The sequence below is a fragment of the Erythrolamprus reginae genome, chromosome 3, assembly GCF_031021105.1.
Source record: "Erythrolamprus reginae isolate rEryReg1 chromosome 3, rEryReg1.hap1, whole genome shotgun sequence".
NCBI lineage: Eukaryota > Metazoa > Chordata > Lepidosauria > Squamata > Dipsadidae > Erythrolamprus > Erythrolamprus reginae.
Window position 1 is genome coordinate 130,176,566 of NC_091952.1, and position 24,510 is coordinate 130,201,075.

The window sequence follows — 24,510 nt, forward strand, 5'->3', positions numbered from 1 at the left end:
GAACTAATTTTTCTTCACTGTTAATATCTTTTTCACTGCTGTGATTAGTTGATGAAATAAAATCGATGGGCTATAAGTTGGCATGGAAGGTGCTGTAATACTTGTAGTTTAGAGTTGAAACTCTCATTGTTAAAGGAGACAATCACACCTTGAGTTTTAGATATGCTCACAAATACATGCATAGCATTTTTGGTTAATCATTCCAATATTGCTAATGTTTTTTTCTGTTCCAGCAATGGAAAATCCTGAAGTGCTTGTAGGCAGCTGCAGTACTCAGGATGATGAGCATTTATACAGTGTAAAACATCATGCATCAATGTGCCAGCTTCTGGAAGATCAGTTAAGAAGAAAACTTAAATTTTTCTTTATGAATCCCTGTGAAAAATTCTGGGCCCGAGGAAGGAAACCGTGGAAGCTGGGCATACAAATTCTGAAAATAGCTATGGTCACTATCCAGGTGAGATACACAGCTGCAGTACAATTATTACTTACACATTTTTAGCTACTGCTATATAAATTCAAGAAATTATAACCAGTTGAGTGACAACCTCTGATTTACTGCTGCTTTAGAGACTTGTGTTTTTAGAACCATCTGTACGGTTGGTATTTGAAACTTTCAGACCTTAATACAGGCAGTCCTCGACTTATAACCATTTGTTTAGCAACTGTCTAAAGTTACAAGGGAATGGTCACATGATTAGAATTTGGGCGCTTGACAGCCAGCATATACTAATGATGCTTGCAGCATCCTAGAAACATGTGACCTGCATTTGCAATCTTTCCAGCTGGCTTCCAACAAGCAAAGTCATTCCAACAAGCAAAGTCATTCCAACAAGCAAAGTCAATAGGGAAAGCTGGATTTATTTAGCATAATTCAATCAATTACTGCAGTGATTCATTTAAAAACCATGCTCCCCCCCCCCATTTTAAAAAATAAAATCAGGTACAACTCATGTAATAATTGCCTTGCTTAGCAACAGAAATTTTGGTCATAATTGTGATTGTAAATCAAGGATCATCTGTCAGTATTGAAATGACCTGTATTCTTACACACTGAGTATTTTGGAGGAAAATATTTTTGTCAAGTACAGTGGTACCTCATGATAGGAACCCCTCGTCATACGAACTTTTCGAGATACAAACCCAGAGTTTGGAATTTTTTTGCCTCTTCTTACGAACTTTTTTCACCTTATGAACATGCCACAGCTGCTGGGATGCCCCGCCTCCAGACATTAGTTCCAAGTTTTTGCAATCCTGGGATCCCCCGAGGCTCCCCTCCATGGGAAACCCCACCTCCTGACTTCCGCAAAAACGCGATGCTGTAGGGAAATCCCAGGATCGCAAAAATGGACAGAGTTGGGGGGACAAAAACAGGAAGAAAAGATTCATGGATCTCAAGGGAGGAGAAAGGTGTGGGGGAGATTAGGAGAGTGGGGTGGGGAAAAACGGGAAGAAAAGATTCATGGAGCTCAAAAGAGGAGAAAGGTGGGAAAATGAGCAGGACTGGGTGGGCAAAAACGGCAGGGACTCATGGAGCTCAAGAGGAAAAAGGTGTGGGGAAAATGAGAAGGACAGGGTGGGTAAAAACGGGAGGGACTCATGGAGCTCAAGAGAGGAGAAAGGTGGGAAAATGAGCAGAACAGGGTGGGCAAAAACGGGAGGGACTCATGGAGCTCAAGAGAGGAGAAAGGTGGGAAAATGAGCAGAACAGGGTGGGCAAAAACGGGAGGGACTCATGGAGCTCAAGAGGAGAAAAGTGTGGGGAAAATGGGCAGGACAGGGTGGGTAAAAACAGGAGGGACCCATGGAGCTCAAGAGGAGAAAGGTGTGGGGAAAGTGAGCAGGACAGGGTGGGTAAAAACGGGAGGGACCCATGGAGCTCAAGAGGGGAGAAAGGTGGGGAAATGAGCAGAACAGGGTGGGTAAAAACGGGAGGGACCCATGGAGCTCAAGAGGAGAAAGGTGCAGGGAAAATGAGCAGAAAGTGGTGGGCAAAAAATGGGAGGGACTCATGGAGCTCAAGAGGAGAAAGGTGTGGGGAAAATGAACAGAACGGGGTGGGCAAAAATGGGAGGGACTCATGGAGCTCAAGAGGAGAAAGGTGTGGGGAAAATGAACAGAACGGGGTGGGCAAAAACGGGAGGGACTCATGGAGCTCAAGAGGAGAAAGGTGTGGGGAAAATGAGCAGAACGGGGTGGGCAAAAACAGGACGGAAAGACCGATGGAGCTCAAGAGAGGCTCTTTTCGCCTTGCTTCGTTGGGACTGCCACCTCTCGCTGTCCCTCCCCCCACTCCGTTCGCCTCAGCTTCGTTTGCCCACAGCTGTTTTTTTAAAAAAGCCTTAATGTTTTGGTTTTTCCTAATGGGGTTGCACGCATTATTGGCTTTTCCATTGATTCCTATGGGAAATATTGTTTCATCTTATGAACTTTTCACCTTATGAACCTCCTCCCGGAACCAATTAAGTTCGTAAGACGAGGTATTACTGTATTTAGTATTGGCAAATTTAATAATATTATATGTATCTTCATCATATGTTCTCCCTCTGTGTTGCGGAAGAACTTTCATAAGTGCCAGCTAACATAGCTATCTCGTTTAGGAATTATAGAACTTTAGTCCAAATATTTGATGGATGGTGGATTGGGGTAATGAACAGAATAGGCTATTAGTCAAGTGGAGACAATGAACAATATCAAGATTATAGCTGCAGTTTCATTTCAGTATTATATATGTCACTCTTCAGCCTTCTACTAATTAAATGCTCATTGTTCACCAACTATAAGGAAATCTGTGTGTTCAGAATATAGTATGAAAATGTCCAATATGAACTATACTAATATTGAACTAGAACTGGAAGAGGAGCATTTGCGAACTGCGTTAATGTGACGTGCGCCAGAGCGGGGCTTGACTTGGAACTGAACTGCAGCCTCGATTCATTATTATTATTCAGCAAAACAGATCCAAGATCAAAAAGAATAAAATAGTCATGATATTGAACTGTGTAACAAGAATACTGTATAGTTACATAAATATAGGAGGAGTCTTTGACCACTGAATGAAAATAAAAGTTGTAAAATCGGAAGGATGGTACCCAGTTCTTTTGTCCTATATTTTCAATTCCTGATTTATTTACCTTTCACACTCTCAGAGTAAAATGAAACTACCAAGAGAATGAGTAGGGAATGTTGGTAGAACTACTGTATTTTTTGGAATATACAGATAAGAGGTACCCTTTTCCTCCCTAAAAGAAGCTGAAAATTTGGGTGTGACTTATACTTTGAATGTTACTTTTTGAAAGCTTTTCCCCCAGCCCTAGCAAGGTGCTGACAATCTTCTCTGCTTCCTATGCCCTCTGAAGAAGGTTTTTTCCAGCCCTAAATCTTTGCAGGCTTGCTTTCATTCCTACCCCCTCTGAAAAAGGCTTTTTCAGCCCTAACCAGGAGATAAAATAATGTGTTGAACCTGAACTGACTAAGAACACAAGCCAGATGAATACCTGATAGGTTGATTCTCCCCCCCCCCTATTTTATTCCCCCAAAACTAAGGTGCGTCTTATACTCCAGTGTGTCTTATACTTTGAAAGATATGGTAGCTACGAATGCTCCATCAATTAAAAAATTTAATGTACTTGTGGTCAGAATGGATTTTTTGAGTATTTTAGCTGAAGAATTCCTTTTCTATTGATATTTTCAGCTTGTAGTTTTTGGGTTAAGCAATCAAATGGTGGTTACATTTAAAGAAGAAAACACGTATCCTTTAAGCATCTATTCCTGAAAGGTTATATGGACAGCATGGATGACACCTATGCAGTGTACACGCAAACAGAGGTCTATGACCAGATCTCTTTCGCAATAAACCAGGTAATATCTATCTATCTATCTATCTATATCTATCTATATCTATCTATCTATCTATCTATCTATCTATCTATCTATCTATCCATCCATCCATCCATCCATCCATCCATCCATCCATCCATCCATCCATCCATCTATCGGCTGTATGTTCCAGCATAAGTCGGGAATGGCTCAAGCAATTTTAAACAAACTTGGTACACAGATGATTTACCCTCTGGAAACAAATACTGTGGGAGTAAGACACCCTAGCACCCCTTAGTGTGTATATGTGTTCCTGCATAACTCTGAAACACCTGGGCCATTAATGAGAGCGAGTGCAGCGTCCTAGAGAGGACATTGTCTGTGATGTCACTTCTATCACAGCTTCCTCTGGAAAGCCAGCCATGACATTTGCCCTCCACTGGACCAATGGGAAAGCACCTGATATTCCCTTCTCTTGACAGAAGGTGGGCCAAAGTGCCATGATTGTAGAAAGGGTGGGAAAGAGGAGTGCATTGGAGGGGAGAGGGACAGGGCAGGGGTGATGGGTATGGGGGTAGGGGGAAGAAAGGCCCCTCTCAGTGGCTCCCTGTCAGAGGCAGACGGTGCCCCCTGGTGGATTTGGGGCAAAGTGCCAAGATTGTAGAAAGGGCGGGAAAGAAGATCGCATGGGAGGGGGAAGGGGGAGGGCAGGGGTGATAGGCATGGGAGTAGGGGGCAAAAAGACCCTTCTCAATGGCTCCCTGTCAGACAAATGCTTTGACGTCTATAAATACCTGTGTAGCGCTGGGTTTTCAGCTAGTATTTTATAAAATATTGTACACTGAACTTAAACTAAGCTTGAAAAAAGCCAAGTCAGTATATGTAAACAGATATGAATGGAAGGAAAATCACATTGGTTTCCTATACCATGGAGCTTGCATTGGCTCTAATGAGGCAAGAGATGGAGACCTTTTAATTCCATAATAACCTCATGAGATAAAGGTAACACAGGCAATTGGCCCATAAAATGAGGTTTTCTATGAGTGAATCCATTTCACCGAGTTTTATTTGAACCTTAGTCTGTAATTCTATTCATGAGATCAATAAATCTGAAAAGCAGTATGTTCCATTCTCTTGCGTCTCCAATTAGTTCAGTTTTAATTATCAGGCAGCTCCATTAACTGGTTGTACCTTGTCGCTTAGTTCTTACAGCTGCGTGCTAATTCGGTTGGAAATCACGCCTATGAAAAGAAAGGATCAGAAGAGACGCCCATGGCAATATGTCAGTACTTCTACAAGAGAGGAATTATCAGCACAGGAAATGACACTGTCGATATTGACCCAGAAATTGAAACTGGTGATATACTGAACTACTCAAATCAGATAGATTGTTTCTGTGTGTGTGAGAGAAAGGAGAATGAGAGTGGGGTGGGCGGAGGTCAGAAAGAGAGACAACTTGAGCAAAGTCATAGTGTTTAAAAGCAAACACATAGTAATTTCCAGTATCATTACAATATAATGGGTAGACACTTCAGATATTTTATTTGTACAGGAAGAAACTCAACTACTGCAGATAGTCCTCATTTAGCAATTGCTTCATTCAGTAACAGTTCAGAGTTATGACAACAGTGAAAAGGTATATTTAAGACCAATCCCTGAACTTGCAGCTATTGCAACATCCATTGTCACCTTCTCAGCTTGTTTCCAACAAGCAGAATCATTGTGGAAAATGCCAGGAAGTCACAAAAGTCACATGCCATTTTGCTTAACAACCTGAGGTGATTTGGTTAATGACTGCAGTGGAACTGTCGTGATGTTTCACTTTATGACTATATCACTTAGTAACTGTGATTAGTGAGGACTACTTGTACATTAGAGTCTTGTTTAAGTCATGAAAACTGCAGTAGTGGTGCTTCATTTAATTCCTTGCCCCATTTCACTCAAATGATGTCAGCTTCAGTCAGACCTTGTATATTCCATATAGATGTACATTGTTTATATCTATGGAGATTCTCAGTCATCCAGGTTATGGTTGTCCTGAAGGTGCTTTTTCAAGAAGTAACTGGACTTTCTGGTTTTTCTTTGAAGATGTTTTGCTTCTCCTCCAATAAGCTTCTTCAACTCTGAGCTGAAGAAGCTTCATGGATGAGAAACAGAACATCTTCAAAGAAAAACCAGAAAGTCCAGGTGCCTCTTTAAAAAAGCACCTTTAGGGTGTACGTGGCTTAGTTTCCAAGTGGCCTGATACCCTGCTGATAAAAATGGCTGACTCATAGCCCAGTGTGTTGACTTTATAGTATCTGAAGCAGGTTCTTCATACTGGTAATTATTGAAAAGAGTTAAGGGTGCATCTACTTGCAAGATATTGTAGTATAATCAAAATTGAAGCAATTGATGTCCCTCATCCACAAAAGTGTCTTGCCAACTCAACGTTGCAAACATTACCAACACTAATTGGTGATTCAGGTTCAGGGTGAACTTTACTATTAGGAAAAGTGAGGCAGTGCCCTCAGACTGTAGACATGTGATAGAAAGCATTAGTAACCTGTTGGATGACATAAATGTTTGCTGTGTGGATTATTTTGCGCTATTACTTTTGCCCTGAAGTATTGAAGAAAATGTCACCTTACAATGCACTTACAAATCCAGTTAGCTTATCTGCCTGAGCCATTCATGTTTATGTGCTTTAGGCAAATACCGAAATATATTGCTGACTCTACTGCCCTCTGAAACTTTGTGAATAAATTTGAGTGGACAGTCTTAACTGTTCAACATGAATATTGATTACTGAACATAGAGAATTATTGGTAGTGTCTGTTATGAGAATTCAGAAGCATTGTGACTTATTTGTAGAGTTTGGAAATAGTAAACATATGTGCACAACATTTCCAAACAATACCAAAAGCTGAATTCTGTAAGGATATCTTAGCTTAAACCTCTTGGGTTTGAAAGATATTAAAGGACTGTTGAAAGATTGAGGGTCTTTTCTTGATATATGTATGCAATTACATGAACCAATGTGTAACATATACAAATAATTACAGTACAAGAACTTTCTGAATTACTGTTTCTTCATTTTATTCAGATGGAAGTAATTTATAACTGCATTGAAACATCATTCTACAGTCATAAGTAGAAGGGCCTGTAACCATAGAAATTAGAGTATTAGGGTACTGATCTGTGGATCAAGTATAAAATTTCCTTTTTGGGTTAATTTTTAACTAACAGATATTTCCAGGGATTCTTTATCAAATAAGAATTCCCATAAGGCAGAAGTTCAGTAAATATATGCATTAAATTAATGAAAAAACATAGCTGCTTTTTTCTTGCAAGTATGAAGAAAGATTTTACATCTCGTATTATTTAGATAAGACTACTAGTGACCAGACAATTTAATTTCCTTATTACTGATTTTATGTCTTCCTCATCGTATTAAATATTGAGTATTTTCTATATGCCGTAAAGCATCTGTCTTCCCACAGAGTGTCTTTATGTGGAGCCAATACTACCTCTGGAAAATGGGACACTGAGGAAGACTCCTTTCAATTTCACTTTGGACTTCCAGAGGTGAGGAGAAATAAAAGTTGCTGGCATTCTTGAACATTTTTGGTAATGGTGAAATAAAGCTCCGGTCTCTGTTCTAGACTTGTAACTCTGACACTCACGTTCAAACTGAAGGCCATTAATCTCCAGACCATTCGACAACATGAACTCCCAGACTGCTATGATTTCACACTAACAGTAAGTACAAAGGTGGAGTCCTTGGAACTTTCTGAGCTTGGTTGTTTATGTGCAGATAAACTAGGAAGCAAGTAAAAAAAATTGAAGTGATGAAGACTTGTAGTTAGTCATTTTCTGAAGGGCAGGTTTGGGATGGGAGAAATGGGCCTAGATTGTGTCAGCGTCTTCTTAAAGTGGACTATTGCAGTATATACATTAGCAACTTAGAAGTAGAGAATGAAGGGAAATGATAACGCTGAAACTAATCAAGAGGCAGGCACCAATGATTTATTGCTACCAGAGATTTGCCTGCCCACAGCTGCAAATACCCATTTGGTAAATCAGCTATTCTTTGTGTGTGTGTGTGTCCTGCAATTCACATTAATTCTCGCGGTAACTCACCTATACTCCTTTTAGTTAAGTTCAAAACATAATTCTGTATAGTATTAGCTTTTTGACAATAATATTAACAATAATATTAATACTTTTATTATGCGTGTAAGTATATTGTAATTGTACATTTTAAAATTTGTTTCTATTTATTTTTGGTTGACTATGGCTGGCGGTCAACTTGAATACTCCTCAGAATGGTACACTTACAGAACTAAACTAACTCCAAGCATTTTCTGTTTTCTACAAAACATGCTTTTTATATGCCATCACTGCTTCAAAGTTATACTTCAAGCTAACTATAAGACTTTATGGCTTTTTTGAGAAGAATAGTAGATAGATAAATGGATGGATGGATGGATGGATGGATGGATGGATGGATGGATGGATGGTAGGTAGGTAGGTAGGTAGGTAGGTAGGTAGATAGATAGATAGATAGATAGATAGATAGATAGATAGATAGAGTTATAGATATAGATATAGATATAGATATAGATTTTATTACCAAGCATTTGGCATAAATTATTCATATTCTTTTTTTTTTTTAGAAATTTTTTTATTACAAATATATACACATTTACATACAATATATGTTTTATATTAATACAAGGCTAAATCAACGCATAACAAATAAACAAACAAACAAACATGACAAACAAAAAAAATATTCTTAAAAAAAGATCTAATTGCTTATTTAAGTACATTAATAACAATAACTATTCACTTAGCATATTTTATAATATTTGTACTTGTATTCCCTTCAGGAGGTAAGTTTTTAATGATTTTTGATTTTAAATTATTTTCTGGTGAAGTATGTTGTGTCCTCAGCGTATACCATTTTCTCTTGTAGGTTGTCACTGTTCTTTAAATAATTTAATTCTTTCTTATCCGCCTTCTTTTATTCTCATTCAATTTCTTTAATATCATACAGATCTTTCTTTATAAAAAGGGTTTTTGTATATATGTCTTTTGTATTTTTTTTTTCTATGTAATAAAAAGGATATAAAGTATTGTTAATTTGGTTTTTTCTTTTGAGTTTTATTTCTTTTCTTAAACCAGTTATAAAGATGTATCCAGGTTTTATCATGTTCGGAATCTTCTTTATTTTTTAATTTAATTGTTAGTGTGTCAGATTCAGCACAGTCTAATATTTTTTTAATTATCAAATCGTCTTCAGGTGGTTCGGGTTGCTTCCAATTTTGAGCTATCGTTATTCTAATTGCTGTCAATATATGAATTAATAAGTAATGTTTGTTTTTTTCAATTTTTTGATCTATAATTCCCAGGAGAAAGGCGTCAGGTTTTTTATTTATCTTCATTTGTAAAATCTCTTCTATCCAATTCTGCATTTTGTTCCAGAATTTTTTCATTTTGGGGCAGGTCCACCAAATGTGGTTGTAGGTCCCCATTTTTTTTACACCTCCAACATTTTGGGCTTGTTCCTTTATACATTTTGGCTAACGTTGCCGGTGGAAGGTGCCACCTATAATACATTTTGTATATGTTTTCCTTATAAGCTGTAGATTTTGTTAATTTATAGTTTTTGATCCAAATTGATTCCCACTTATCTAAATTTATGCTATAACCAAAATTTTTGCCCCAACTATGTATACTATTTTTAACTATGTGTTCCTCCATTTTGTAGTGTAGCATATATCTATATATTTTGGAAATCATTTTCTTTTCTTGGCCTAAAATTATCTTATCTAATTCTATCTCTTTTATTTGTATTTCCTTCCTTTTCCCTTCTTGATATTTTGATTTAATTACGTTATACGCCCACCAATCAATTTTGATTCCAATTTTTTCTAATTGTTCCCTGGTTTTTAATTCCCCATTTTTTTCTAATGTTTGATAATAATTTAACATTTTGTTTAGTTCTCTTGAGTTTGGGTATACCGTCGCCTCTAAGCTCGAGTACCATTTGGGGATTTGGTGGTAGTACATTTTTTTGATTTTTTTCCAAGTTATGTATAGCGAGTTTCTTATTATATGTTGTTTGAAATAACTATGTATTTGTTCTTTATTTTCCCAGAGGATAGCATGCCACCCTGTTCTCATATCATGTCCTTCCAGTATTAATAGTCTTTTATTTTCCAATTTAAACCAATCTTTCAACCAATCCATAATTGCTGCATTATAATATAATTCGAAATCTGGTAGTGCAAATCCTCCTTGTTTGATATTATCTTGAAGATATTGTATTCTAATTCTAGGTTTTTTTCCGGCCCAGACAAATTTTGTAATCATTCTATTTAATTTTTGAAAAAAGTCTTTTCTTAATATAATTGGAATCGTCCTAAATAGATATAGAATCTTGGGTAAGATGGACATTTTTATTGTTGAGATTCTACCTATGAGCGAGATAGGCAATTTGTTCCATTTTTCTAATTTCTTTTTTATTTTTTTTATTAAAACCGTATAATTATCTTCCTTTATTGTGATTGCTTTTGCTGTTAATTTTATTCCCAAATACTTAACTGTTTTTACTATTTGTAGGCCTAATCTGTCTTCTAATATTTTCTTCTCTGTATTTGTTAAATTTTTTGTCAGTATTTTGGTTTTTTGTTTATTAATTTTAAGTCCTGCTACTTTTCCGAATTCAGTAATCTCTTTTAATAAAACTTCCCCTGATTCAATTGGATCTTCTATATTGAATACTAGATCATCGGCAAATGCCTGAATTTTGTATTCTTGTCCTTTCAAATTTAATCCTTTAACATTTTTATTTAACCTTATCTGATTTAATAAGATTTCTATGGCCAAAATAAATATTAATGGGGAAAGGGGGCATCCTTGCCGTACTCCCTTTTCTATTTTTATATTTTGCGTTAATTGGTCGTTTATTATAACTTTTGCCGATTGTGTAGAGTATATCGTCTTGATTGCTTTTATAAATTTTTCTTTAAATTTCATTTTGGTCAGTTGTTTAATAAAGAAATTCCAATTCAAATTATCGAATGCTTTTTCCGCATCTAAAAATATTAATGCCAAATTCTTTCCTGGGTTTGCCTCATAGTATTCTAAAATATTTATAATGTTTCTCAGATTATTTTTTATATTTCTGTTTGGTAAAAAACCGTTCTGGTCCGTATGTATGATTTCGTTAATTATCCCTTTAAACCTTTCTGCTAATATTGTTGTGAAAATTTTGTAATCTGAGTTTAGTAATGCAATTGGTCTGTATTGTTTTATTAAATATCTTTGTTCCAAATCTTTTGGTATTAGTGTTATTAACCCTTCCTTCCAGGATTCAGGCATTGCTCCTTTATCTAGCACCTCATTCAGCATCTGTAGTAATAATTTTTTGACTGGTTCGTATATTTCTTTGTAATATTCGGCTGGTATTCCATCTACTCCTGGGGTTTTGTTATTGTTTTGTTTTTTAATTGCTAGCTCTAATTCTGTCATAGTTATGGTTTTATCCATTCTATCTATGTTGGTCTCCGATATTTGGGGTAGTTCAATCTCGTTCAAATATTGATCTATTTCTTCCTCTTTTATATCATCTTTCCTATATAGCTGTTGAAAATAGTTTTGTATTATCTTTTTTTTCTTCTATATCAATTTGTTTTTTCCCCTTTTCATCTTCCAGTTGTTGGATATATTTCTTCTCTTTCTGTTTTTTAATTTTATAGGCAAGCCACCTTCCCGGTTTGTTTGCGTGTTCGAAGTAGTTTTGTTTTACACTTTTGATTTTTTGGGCTATTTCTTCCTGTGCTATCAAGTTAATCTTGTGTTTAATTACATCTCTTTTTTCTTTTAGTTCGATTTTTTTTGGATCTTTTATCCATTCGGCTTCTATTTGTTCTAATTCTTTTTGATTTTCTCTCATCTCCCTATTTTTATCCTTATTTTTTTTACTAGTGTATGCAATGGTTATCCCCCTTATATATGCTTTGGTTGTGTCCCATATATTTTGTATGGTTGTGTCTTTATTCCAATTTTTTTCTAGAAAGATATCTAATTCTTTTTTTGAAAATTCTTTGTATTTGTTTTCTTGTATAATTTTTGTATTCATTGTCCATCTATTTTTTTTGGTTTGGTTTCCTCTAATTACAATACTTACTGGATTGTGGTCTGCCCAAAAGTTAGGTTCTATTTCTGCTGATATTATCTCTTGTTGTAATTCTATGTTTGTCCATATCATGTCCAATCTAGACCATGAGTCGTGTGGGTGTGAATAATAAGTATATTTACATTCATCCCTGTGTCTTTCCCTCCATGTATCCTTTAACTTAAATTCTTCTATAATATCTTTGAGTTTTTCTGGTATAGTTTTTTTCTTTTTACTCTTTTCTTTACCTTTATAGTCTTTGTCGTAATCTATTATTATATTAAAGTCCCCAATCACACAAATGTTTCCTTTTTCAATTTTTATTATTTTTTGGTACAACTTTTTATAAAAAGATTTTTGGTCTTTATTGGGAGCATAAATCACAATTAAATTTGTTTTTTTTTAAATTAATTTCGATTTCTATTATAAGTATTCTACCCTCTTCATCACTGTCAATTACTTTTGGATTTAACCAGCTTTTAATATATAGTGCAATTCCTCTTTTTTTTTTCATTTGCAAGTGATGTGAATAGTTTCCCCAATTTCGGGTATTCCAATACTTTCTTATCCTTTTTCTTTACATGGACTTCCTGAAGGCATATTACATCTAGATTTTGTTTTATTAGTTTTGTAAATGTTTGTCCTCTTTTTTGAGGAGAGTTCATTCCATTTATATTCACCGAAAATAATTTAATTTCTTTATTCATTCTTCGTCAACTATCTTGCCCTTTTGCTGCTTCTAAGCTCTCTATAGTTTTCTGTTTTCCCCCCTTTCCCCTTGCTTATCTTGTCTGTTCTCTCTTCCTCTATCTCTCCCTCCTCTTGGCTTGTTGTCTCCAGTTCCGTGCTACTTTCCCCTTCTTTCTTCAGATGTTCTCGAATAAATTTGTCTGCTTGTTCTAGTGTTTCTATATTTATTTTCTTCCCCTTCCACGTTACCATTACCCCCTCTGGCACTAACCATCTAAATTGTATCTCGTTTTTTATTAATTTGTTTGTAAAGTAATGGTAATCCCTCCTTCGTTCCCTAATTCTTTTAGGTATTTGTTTCAATACAATGATGTCTTTTCCTTTATACGTTAAGACCCCTCTGGTGTTCCTATATATCTCATCCCTCAGGGTTTTTTTAGTGAATCTAAGGTGGACCTCTCTGGGGAGTTGATGGCGACGTGCGTAATTAGTTTGCACTCGATATACCTCGTCTACGTGGTTAATTAGTTCGTTTTCGTTTATTTTTAACTCTTCAGCAAAGAGTTCAACTACGGTCGCAAACAAGTTCTCCCCTTTTTCTTCTGGTATATTTTGTAGCCTAAGATAAAATGAGGCTTTTTCAAATTCTAATTGTGCAATGGCCCCTTCTAAATCTTTGTTTACCCTCCTGAGGTCTTCTTCGTTTTTAGTTAATCTTAACTTATTCGCCTCGGTTGTCTCTTCCACTTGCTGTATTTTAATTTCCTGTTGGTCTACTGCTTCTTTAACACTTTCTATTATATTATTAAATTTGGCAAAATTTTCATTTACTTCCTCGAATTTTTTTTTGTGTCTCCTGATGGTTTTTAATTATAGTTTTTTGAGTTTGGTTAGAGGACTCCTATTGTTTTATCATAAATTCTTGAATTTTGTCTAGGGAATTTTGTAAACTTTGAAGCGAGGGTGTCTGATCTTTAATCTCTCCTGCAACAATATCGGAGGTCGATGAGGATTTCTGCACAGCTGGTGATAGTAAGGTTAAATTACCCCTTCTCAACGACTTAGTTAATGTTTGTTGAGTTGCCATTTGTGATAATTATTCATATTCTATCTGAACTAACAAGTGTTTAGAAATAAGAATAATAGCATCTTTTCTATCTCCACAATATCTGCAGATACTCTTTGATAACAAAGCTCATAGTGGAAGAATTAAAATAAGCCTAGACAATGATATTGCCATCAAGGAATGTAAAGACTGGCATGTTTCTGGATCAAGTAAGCTTAAAAAACATACTTTTGTTATTACTTATTTAGTGCTTATTAGGGTTTATTGAAGGCCTAGTGATGCATGAAGTATTTGCTATGATGCATGAAGTATTTGCTACAGTATTTGCTATGATCTGTAGTAACTATATTTTTTAAAGTATGTTTGTCAACTGAGCACGCAATTTGAATATGTGTGTTACATCATTTCACCTATAGTCCTTAAAAAAGTCTCTTTCTATATGGTTAATATTTACAGTACTGGCGAAATTCAAATTTTTTCCCTACCAGTTTGGTGGGTGAGGTTTCGTGGGCGTGGCAAGGAAGGATACTGCAAAATCTTCATTCCCACCCTACTGTGGGGTCAGCCAGAGATGGTATTTGCCGGTTCTCCTAACTAGTCAAAATTTCCGCTACTGGTTCTCCCGAATCTGTCAGAACCTGCTGAATTTCACTTCTGATTTACAGTATATTAGAAGGGAATTCCCCACAATGGGAAATTTGCCCCAAGTGCAAATAACTACATAACTTGAGGGAGGAGGGGTCCTCTTTAGACTACCAAAAGTATGAAGCATTCATTCTTTTTGATGGCTTTGAATCCTTTAATTATCCACCTCTCCCTGTATTGAAAAATTAAGTAAGATGGAGGCCTCTTCTCCATTATTAGCACTCTCTCAAGGCAATCTCACGAAGAAAATTTCCCCTCAGACACAAATGAGTATGTGTTCTATGAGAGTATCAGGTTAACTATTATGCATAGAGAAGTAAATCAATCTTTTTTTCCCAGTACAGAAGAATACCCATTATATGATGATCTTTGATGGTTTTGTCATACTGACATGTCTTGCATCACTGATTCTCTGCACACGATCTGTAATTAAAGGAATTTATCTACAAAGGGTAAGCTTATGTTTGTCAGTATCTCTTAATAAATTTAATTGCAGCTTCTCAATAGTAATTTCTCTTTTCTTGCCCTCTCACGTATCCTAGGAATTTGTGACTTTTTTCCAACATCACTATAAGAAAGAAGTATCTTTCTCTGATCTAGTGGAATTTGTCAATGGATGGTATATCATGATCATCGTTAGTGACCTTCTTACCATAGTTTGTTCTACATTAAAGATGGAGATACAAGCTAAGGTAAGTGACTTGAATCCTGATGACCTGTGTTCCAGTTTTGGAAGTCCCAATCGAAATCTTATTGACCAACCTGAATTTTGTTATTTGTATAGTTCACTTGAGTCTTCAACTGGGGAAAATGGTCACATTGAGAAAACTGCTGCTCCAGAGAAGGCATTTTTCTAGCTGTATATTTTACCTATCCATGGTAATATCATTAGAAATTAGAAATGAGCAGTATCTGTGCATATCATCAAAAGTCTATTAATTTGCTGTGCAATGCATTTGTGCTCTTTGTCCACCAGGAAACAGCCCTGACATTTTTAGCCCATTTCTTTTTAATGTTATAAGGTTTACTCACCTCCCAAGAACTGTCTCCTAATCTAGCAAAACTTTATGTCACCCATCTCAGTGTCAAAAGAAAAGAAAATATGGTATCCCCAAGAGTTAAAATGAATATAAAAGGTCCTTTTTTTATGGGCATCCCACCTGAAATTCCGTTAGTGTAATTTATTGAACATCATCTTAATCTTCATATAGAGTCTGACAAGCTATGACGTCTGCAGTATCCTGTTAGGAACTTCCACCATGCTTGTGTGGCTTGGAGTGATCCGCTACCTCAGCTTCTTTAAGAAATACAATGTAAGGATCTTCTGGAACACTCATGCTCTTGGTATTCTTTTCTGTTATTACCTGGCAATGCTGAATATCTTTGGAAAGTCTAATGAGCATCTCTGGGTTTTTCTTGGGCCTTGTTTTTCAGCTGCTTATTTTGACTCTCCGTGCTCCTGTGCGGCTATGATTTATCTGGGTTATTGCTTCTGTGGCTGGATTGTGCTGGGCCCATATCATGCTAAGGTACTGTGAGTTGGATGTTTGTCATCTAGTTTTGTATCTGAAGGGTCTTGCGCAAATGTTAACAAAATGAGCACGCTGCCAAGATATCTGAAAGGGCCAGTTTATCACTTTAGTTATGTAACTATACATGATCACCAGAATATGGAGTTGTCACGTATAGGTATATATTCTGCATTATCTGAGGCATTGATGCAAACCTTAATAAAATATTGTAATATCCAGAGATTTTCAAGGGCTGGTATTGAGTAAAACATGTAACATTTATTTGCAGTTTACTGTATTTGACCAGTATTTTTTAAACAACTTGAGCAAAAAATGGAAATAATTTTCTTTTATTTTGTCTGTTTGTTCCTGAATATTTGTTCTCTTCTAGTTCCATACCTTGAATATGGTTTCTGAATGTCTTTTCTCTTTGATAAATGGAGATGACATGTTTGCTACTTTTGCAAAAATGCAACAGAAAAGCTACCTGGTTCAGCCGTATCTATCTCTACTCTTTCATTAGACTTTTTATCTACATGGTCCTGAGTCTCTTCATTGCCTTAATTACAGACACGTATGAAACAGTGAAGGTACATAAACATCACTATAGGATGTTACGTTTAATTTTTAAAATGTGAATTTCCAAAAGTTCTGAAATAGTTTTCTGAATATCAAATGATTTTGTTCATTTCATTAGTCTCTTTTGCAAACAGAGATATTCTACACCTTTGCAAGAATTCAGCATTCCACCATGACATCATCATACAAATGACACAGAGCTCTGATAACTTCATATTTACTGCAAGTAAGTAAAAAAGGGCCAATTGCATGATGACATCATGATGCAGTGTCATCATTTATTCGGTCTATGTCAAACTCACAGAGTCATGTTACCGTCCTATGATGTATTGCGATGTTTCCCCCCTTTGCGGAACTTGGGTGGGCTTGGCCTGCCCATAATGCATCCAAATCACAGGCCATCTGTTCGATTTATTCCATAGCTGAGTGATAAGTGTTTTGTGTTTAATTTTTTTTGTTAGCATGGTTTATCTGGTTCTAAAGAACTGAGCAAGTTCTTTAGAACAACCAAGACTGAAGTTTAAGGCTATAACCTATTGCTTAATTTCCCAACTCTACTTTAATCTGAACTACTATGCTTAATTTCCCTTGGGCAAGAGGACATGTACTATGATAACAGTTGTTTTTCCCTTCCCATTGCCTATAATATGAGTGAATCTCTTCAGAAGATAGTTTGGGTGCTCCAACTTCCCAATGTCCTCTGTAGGCCCTAAAGACAAAAAAAATATGAAAAGCCCTCAAGCACTCTTCTTGCAATACTGACGTGAGAAGACCCCAGGAGCAAGACAAGATTTTAAGTTAATGTTATGTTTATATTGAATTACAAGGATATTTAATTCAACACAATTCCTATGATTTTTGTTGTTGTTAGATGCAAAGTTGTGTCTAATCCATCGTCACCCCATGGACAACATTCCTTCAGGCCTCCCTGTCCTCTACCATCCCCTGAAGTCCATTAAATCTCACGCTGACTGCTTCAGTGACTCCATCCAGCCACCTCATTCTCTATCATCCCTTTATTCCTTTGCCCTCAATCTCTCCCAGCATTAGGCTCTTCTCGAGTGAGTCCTTCCTTCTCATTAGGTGGCTAAAGTATTTGAGTTTTATCTGCAGCATCTGGCCTTTTAAAGGGAGTCAGGGTTGATATCTAGGACTGACTGATTCAATCGCCTTGCAGTCCAAGGGACTCGCAGAAGTCTTCTCCAGCACCATATTTCAAAGGCCTTGCTCCCTCTCTATTATTTAATTATTGCCTTAGCAGCCGTCAGCATCTTCAGGTAGCTAACGTACGATTTGACAAAGCAGATTTGGCTCTGATTAGCTTTCATATTGGAAGTTGAAAAAAATCTAGTGCTCTGGGAGGTTGAAAACCCATCCTGGAAGATGGCAGAACCACATCACTTTCTTACCATTCCTGGGCAATAAAACTGAATGGATGTATCCATGTAAATCACAAGGGGCCAGAGAAGATGGCTTTGCTCTTTGATTTCAGAATTTTCCTCTTCTCTCATATGAAAAAGTATAATTTGGCAGCATCATTTGGAAGACATCTGAATATTTCCTCCAAGGCTACTAGAGTCTGCCTGGAATCCTGAGGCTCAAAGTTGTGTTCCCCTGTCATTTCTACCAGTGTTTAAAGACCAATAAAATGCAGATTACAAGTTCACCCTAATTTCCCAATCTCATGTGGAAACTTGGGGGAAAGTGGATGAGAAATAGGGTGCAAGAACCTCACTTTTCTACTTATTTAATGGCTTCTAACTCACCAGGAGAAACCTGACCTTTCCTATTTTTCCTCACCCCTCTTTAAAAATTGTGTTTTTCATAGCCATATAATATCCACTGGAGTTGTACTACACAACAACTCTTTTTTTTTTTAGCATTACCAGCGTGAAGGCTTTCCAGAGACAGAACTTCATTCATTCATAGCCCAGTGCAAAGACCTGTCAAACTCTGGAAGATACAGATTAGAAGAGGAGAGTCCTATAAATATTTTCTGTTGTTGTAAAAGGTTGGTGACTAAAGGCCTGGGTGACAGATGCATCATCTGACAGCTTGGTTTCTTCAATATTAAGTTGGCTGCTATGAGAACAGAAAGCAGGTTAACAGAACATCAGTCTTGAATCTAGTGAAACTGTAGGCACTTCCTCATAAGCCTAGTGACCCTACACTGGTTTGAAAGCTGCTCTGGATTCCCATGATCCCCCAGTGTCATGGATAGATAGATAGATAGATAGATAGATAGATAGATAGATAGATAGATAGATAGATAGATAGATAGATACCCATTTTTCAGAATTGCAAATGGTTAAAAGTGAAAGCAATTACTGATTTATTTTAAATTTTCTGAGGGTTGAGGAATAAAGATATCAGTTTGACCTTTTAAATAATGGTGCATAAGATAACTTTGGTATTAGTTATACTTTTCTAAAGTGAGCAATTGTGATTATCCCCACTAATTCTTTGGTTTTTTATAACAGTACGGTTTCTTATCTTGCACTTCTTATTCAGGGTGACTTATTTTTATTAAAATTATTTTCTTTAGATCAATAGATCTTGTTTGATTTATAAAATGGGACCATTTTGATTTCTTTATTATATTTTTGTGCAGCTGGATAACATCTCTGTACCTTTTCCCCTTCTTTAGGTCTTAATAAAAACATTGTCAAAAATTGCTGAAAGTAGTTGGAGATTCTGGAGCTGGACAATCATCACAGATTCAGTAAGAAATCATCAAAGTGGAAAGAAACAAATTAAGGGAAAGAGAGACAAAAAAAGAGAAAAAAGAAATAGAGGAAGGAAGGAAGGAAGGAAGGGAGGGAGGGGAGGGGGAAAAGGGAGAAAACAGAGAGAGAGAGAAGAGGAAGGAAGCACCACAAACTGTGGTTCTAGACATCGTTTCAGAAGACACTTTGAAACAACACAGCAATTTAGGGCTGGAAGACATCTAGGAGGTCATCTAGTCCAACCCCCTGCTGCAGCAGGAAAGCTTACACTGTCTGGATTATTTTGGTGCCTCTAACAGAGAGAACAATTGCCAGAAAGAAGAAGGAGTTTACTAGGACAAGGCTGCCATGCAGAGGAAGGCAGAGATAGTCCTTAACTGATGACCACAATTGAGCCCAATTGAGTTTCGCCACATTTTATTCAACCCATGACATCTCCTGGCTCTAATAGTGGTATGTGCAAACTAGGGAAGTAAATCTGAAGGCATGTGGAATGTTTTAATGTACAGAAGTCAGAGTTAAATGTGTGGCAGAGCGTGAACTCTGGGTATGTTTTTTTCCAAATGCAATAAGTGAGATTGAATATGTATAGTTTCAGAAGAGGTGTGTTTGTGTGTGTGTGTGTGTGCGTGTGCGTGTACATGCACATACAGTACACATAGTAGATAATGTATATTTTTGTGTGCCTGTATGTAATATGTAAGTCTACATATGGCATATGTACATAGGATTAAATAACATAGTTTGCATGCTCAGTAATAGTAAATAGATATGGAAATTGTATCTCATTGAGGCGAGGAGAGGTCAGACACCCTAACCCTAACTAACCCTTGATGTTAGTGATGTCAAGTTGGCCACCCTGACGCAGTCACATGACCACAAAGCCACTCCCACCCAGTTATATGACCGACAAGCAACTTCTACAAATTAAGCCATGCCCACAAAATTCTCCTCATCCAAAATTCAAAGCTTCCAAGCACTGTGTGAACACATGAATAGCATGGTCTGAGCAATCAGGGTTTGTTCCTGCTCCTTTTAATACTAAAAGTAGATGAGACCATTAGGTGAGGTCATTTGGCAGGTGTAGTATAGTATTATGTGGTCCCTTGTGGGCTCTTTTCTTTCAGCTTAACCTAGAATGAAAGGAATGGAAGGCTTTCTTTGCTGGTGCCCAAATACTAGCTGTCATGGCTGTAGAACCAGGAGCCAGCCCAGAATTCTGCTTTCTAGAAAAATGACTTGGGAGGAAGGCTTCTCCTGGCATGGAGATAATGTGCTCCATTTCAGGAGGGGTGAGCAAAGCCTGGCTTCTTCCCTTTCAGACAAAGTGGCAAGGGGCTTGTGCTCCTCTCCAGCATCTTTGCTCAGCCGGGGAAGTTACTGCGTAGGAAAGCAAGCAAAGCTTCCTATCCTTGGCACGGTGTGGCTCGATGGTTTGGTATTGCTGCAGCCTGCTTTGGACTGCCTATGCAAGGCCAGATCCATTTTGGTGATCCATCCCAGGTACCTTATGGATACAATGAATTTCTGGTGACAGCCTGGTTTACCAGTGATCTTGTTCTCTTGGCACAATTGCTTCTGAACATTAAATGTGTGGGTGGGTCCTTGGTTTGTTTGTAATAATAACAATAATTATTATTATTTTTATTTTTATTATTATTATTTAGTAGATTTGTATGCCACCCCTCTCTGAAGACTTGTAAATTTACCTTGTTATTCAAAGTAAATAAATCTGATATGTTTCTGTGGTGTGTGTGTGTATGTGTGTGTGTGTGTGTGTGCAAGTGTCAGGCAATGGCCAGCTGCCAAATAAATGGCTTTTTGAGAATCAAAACCAAACAAACACACCAGTTCATAAGGAGATTTCAAGCTTTATTAAGTACCTGTAGGAGGCAAATTAAATGGAGGAAATATCAAATCCAAAGATCATTTTTTAGCTGCTGGGAACTCCAGTTCAAGCAACGGAGATATTCTGAGGCCCTGGATAAGCCGTGGTCTGGTCTTGCCATGACCCTGGAATTTGGCTGCCAAACTTTAATTAAAAAGTTGAAATTGGATTTCAACTGCAAAGCTCAGAGCTGAAAGGGCAATTTTATGGCCCTTCAATTAAAATCCAGTTGAAATCCAATTTCAACTTTTTAATTAAAGTTTGGCACCCAAATTCCAGGGTCATGGCAAGACCAGACCACGGCTTATAACTGTGAGATGGCCATGGAAGTCTGAGAACTCTCCTCATAAGGCAGCCCTTCCCTTCCACAAAGGCTGTACTGTTATGCTAGCAATGTTGCAGTCAGGGAAGCAATCCTGATTTTGGTTGATTCCTTTTCACCTTCAAAATGTCCAGCTTTCAATTTGGCTTTTCAATGCCAGATACACATGTTTCTCTATATCAATTTATACATTCAGCTGATTTGATTCCAAGCAAACAAAACGATCAACAGTGAAGATCCGTTGAAAATAGTCCAAAAGAGTGCAGCGCATGCCATAACTTAGCTGACATTGGACAAATCTTCTCCAGTAAGATTTTATATTCCTTGTTTTTTTTTTCCCCTGGGAAATGTGAGGTGGGTTGAAGTCACCAAGGAAGATAGGTAAAATTCCTTTGGAAGTACATTCATCTTAATTACTGAGATCCCTAACAGAGATATTTGTAATTTAGACCATTTCGTTGAATCTTTCTGCATATCATTTAAAAATTTTGGGTAGTTGTCTTTTTTTTATCAAAGTACATTTGGCTGTAAGCCAAATCCCCAGATTCTTAACTTTTTAAACTGATTTAATTTCTATTCTTTCCTCTAATTCCTCTATATGTTTCTTGGACAAGTTTTTAGTTAACATCTTTGTTTTATCCTTGTTGATTTTGAGCCTCGCTACTTTTCAAAATTTTTCCATTTCCCTTAACAATTCCAATCCCGAATTTAATGGTATGATATAGACTAGGTCATCGGCAAAGGCTTGTGTCTTATAATGTTGCTTCTTAATTTTCAAACCTCTAATATCTGGATTTGTTGTCACAAAGTTCAATAAGATTTCAATGTACAAAATATATAGTAGCGGAGAGATTGGACAACCTTGTCTAACTCCCTTTTCAATATTAATTATATCTGTCTTATCTCCATTTATTATTATATTAGCTGTTGGCCTGAATATATAGTTTCTATAAAATTATTAAATTTATCTCTAAAATGCATCATTTTAATTAATGTCATTAGAAAATCTGGCTCCTAGCTTGCAAAGTTTGCACCGACAAATCCTCCAAAACCCGGATCGAGGCTCCTTTAAAAGTAAGGTTAGTAATTTTCCTTAAATCTTTGTAGACTGTTTCAGCTGCTTTTTCTGAGAGGAATTTAATTACGATGTCTCGTTGATTGCCGTCTCTTCGCACTCCAAAAACCCAATGTGCACGTTCTATTTGATGATCCTGAATTTCAATCTTATACTCCTTAAACCATTGCTGAATATTTTGGATCATATTTCTGCCATCGGCAAAATCTGCTTTAAATCCTCTCAGACGTAACTTTGCTCTTCTTAATCTCTTCCAGCATATTTATACGTTGGCGGTCCTGTTCCCTTCCTTCTTCTATCTTTAAAACCCTAATACCCTGGGCTTGCTGTTCTATTTTCACTTCTTGCTGTTCTATTTTCACTTTTTGCAGCTTGGTCTCAGTCTTAGCCACCACATCTTGCATTTCTTTTAGCTGCTGACCGACCATAACAAAAGTTTTCATCAAAGCGTCCATTCTCTCTGTGAGTTCTTCCCCAACTGCCTCCGCCATTTCCCTTCTCTTAACTTATTGTTTACTCACAGTTCCGAATGGAAAGCAGGCTGTTTTCCCGTTGTTTCTGCTCTCCTCCGATAAGCCCAAGGTATTTCCAGGTTCCAAAGTTTTAGCTTTTTTACTTAGTCCAGTTTATTTGAGACTCCAAGAGGTTCAATGGGGTTTAAAATCCAATGGTTATTTTTTTCATTTCAGGAGCATTCAGCGGAGCGTCTACTCTCCTCGACGCATACGCAACCCCCCCCTTCACTAGGTCTTATTTTAGGGCGAGGTCTTGTTTTCAGGGAAACATGGTAGGTTCTCCAGATAGTGGGAGGCTTTCTAAGGACTCTTGAAGTCATTCTGATATATTGACCACAGATTCTTCAGGACATTGCTTCTTGGGGCTTTTTACTGATATTTCAAGCCATCTCTTTTTTCGGCTTCTTTGAAACTCTGACTTGGACTTTTGTAAATGTTGAATGCCTATAATGGATGCTTCAATCCATCCCTGCACATCTAAATCACATGTTTCTGGCCCTTCTTCTTGGACATTACTTAGTAATATGCCTAACCAACCTTTCACATCCTTGGCGCATTCCTTCGGCAGGTTGGTTAGGCATTCATTAAGCCATTGGGGCAGGGTGTACGCCGACAGCTTACACGAATCCTCGCTATGTTTTTTTAGAAGCCAGTTTCGCACACTTGAAACGGATTCTTTAAGATTTTTTGCTTTCAGTTCTTCTACTGACATTTTCAACCATTTTTTATTAAGCTGATGTGGCTTTCTTTTCTCTTCAGCTTTTTCATTCCTGAATGGGAACGAGCCTTTCCTCTGTAGTTTCTCTCTGAAAAAAATCAGAAGGTTAGCTATGAACTGGACCAACAGCAAAGTATTCTTAGTTAAAAATAATGAGTCCTTAGAGAGGGGCGGCATATAAATCCAATAAATAAAATAAATAAAATAAAAATAAACATTTCTCACCTATACAGTTCTTCTTTTAATTCATTATTTTCGTGGAGGAGATCTGCTTTCTCGATGGCATATTTTTTAATTTTTGAGCTGAGACTTTCATTTTCTTTTATAATTTTTTCAATCTCCTCTTGTTTCTCTGAACTAATTTTCCTGTAAAATATCAAGAGCAGAGTGAAGTTAGCCCCCTTAGGTTTTTTTACTCAAATTGTAAAACTTGTTTAAAATTAAAACTAATTGAAATATTGAAGAAACAACGAGAAAGTCAGGGTTGCTATCTAAAATTTTCTCACCTCCTCAACTTTTCTTCAAACTCCTCAGAAATTTCATTTTTTTTCTTTGCAAAGTTGCTTATTTTCCTTTACAAGTTCGTTAATTTTTATTTCTAATTCTTGTTTTTCATTCAGGAGTTTAGAAATTTCCATTGTCTTCCTGCAAATAATGAAGACCAGAGAGAAATTAGCCCCCAGGGTTTTCTTTAACTTGAATTATCAACCTTTTAATTCAATTTTTTTAAAATACACATTAAAAATACCTTCTGAAATTATGAATGTCATACAGAGAGGGTGAACTTAA

At 36.7% G+C, this 24,510-nt stretch overlaps 1 pseudogene; it reads left to right on the forward strand.

Annotated features, from left to right (window-relative positions):
• Window positions 1-235: 235 nt before the first annotated feature.
• On the forward strand, window positions 236-22,571 carry LOC139165392 (mucolipin-3-like; annotated as a pseudogene).
• Window positions 22,572-24,510: the final 1,939 nt, after the last annotated feature.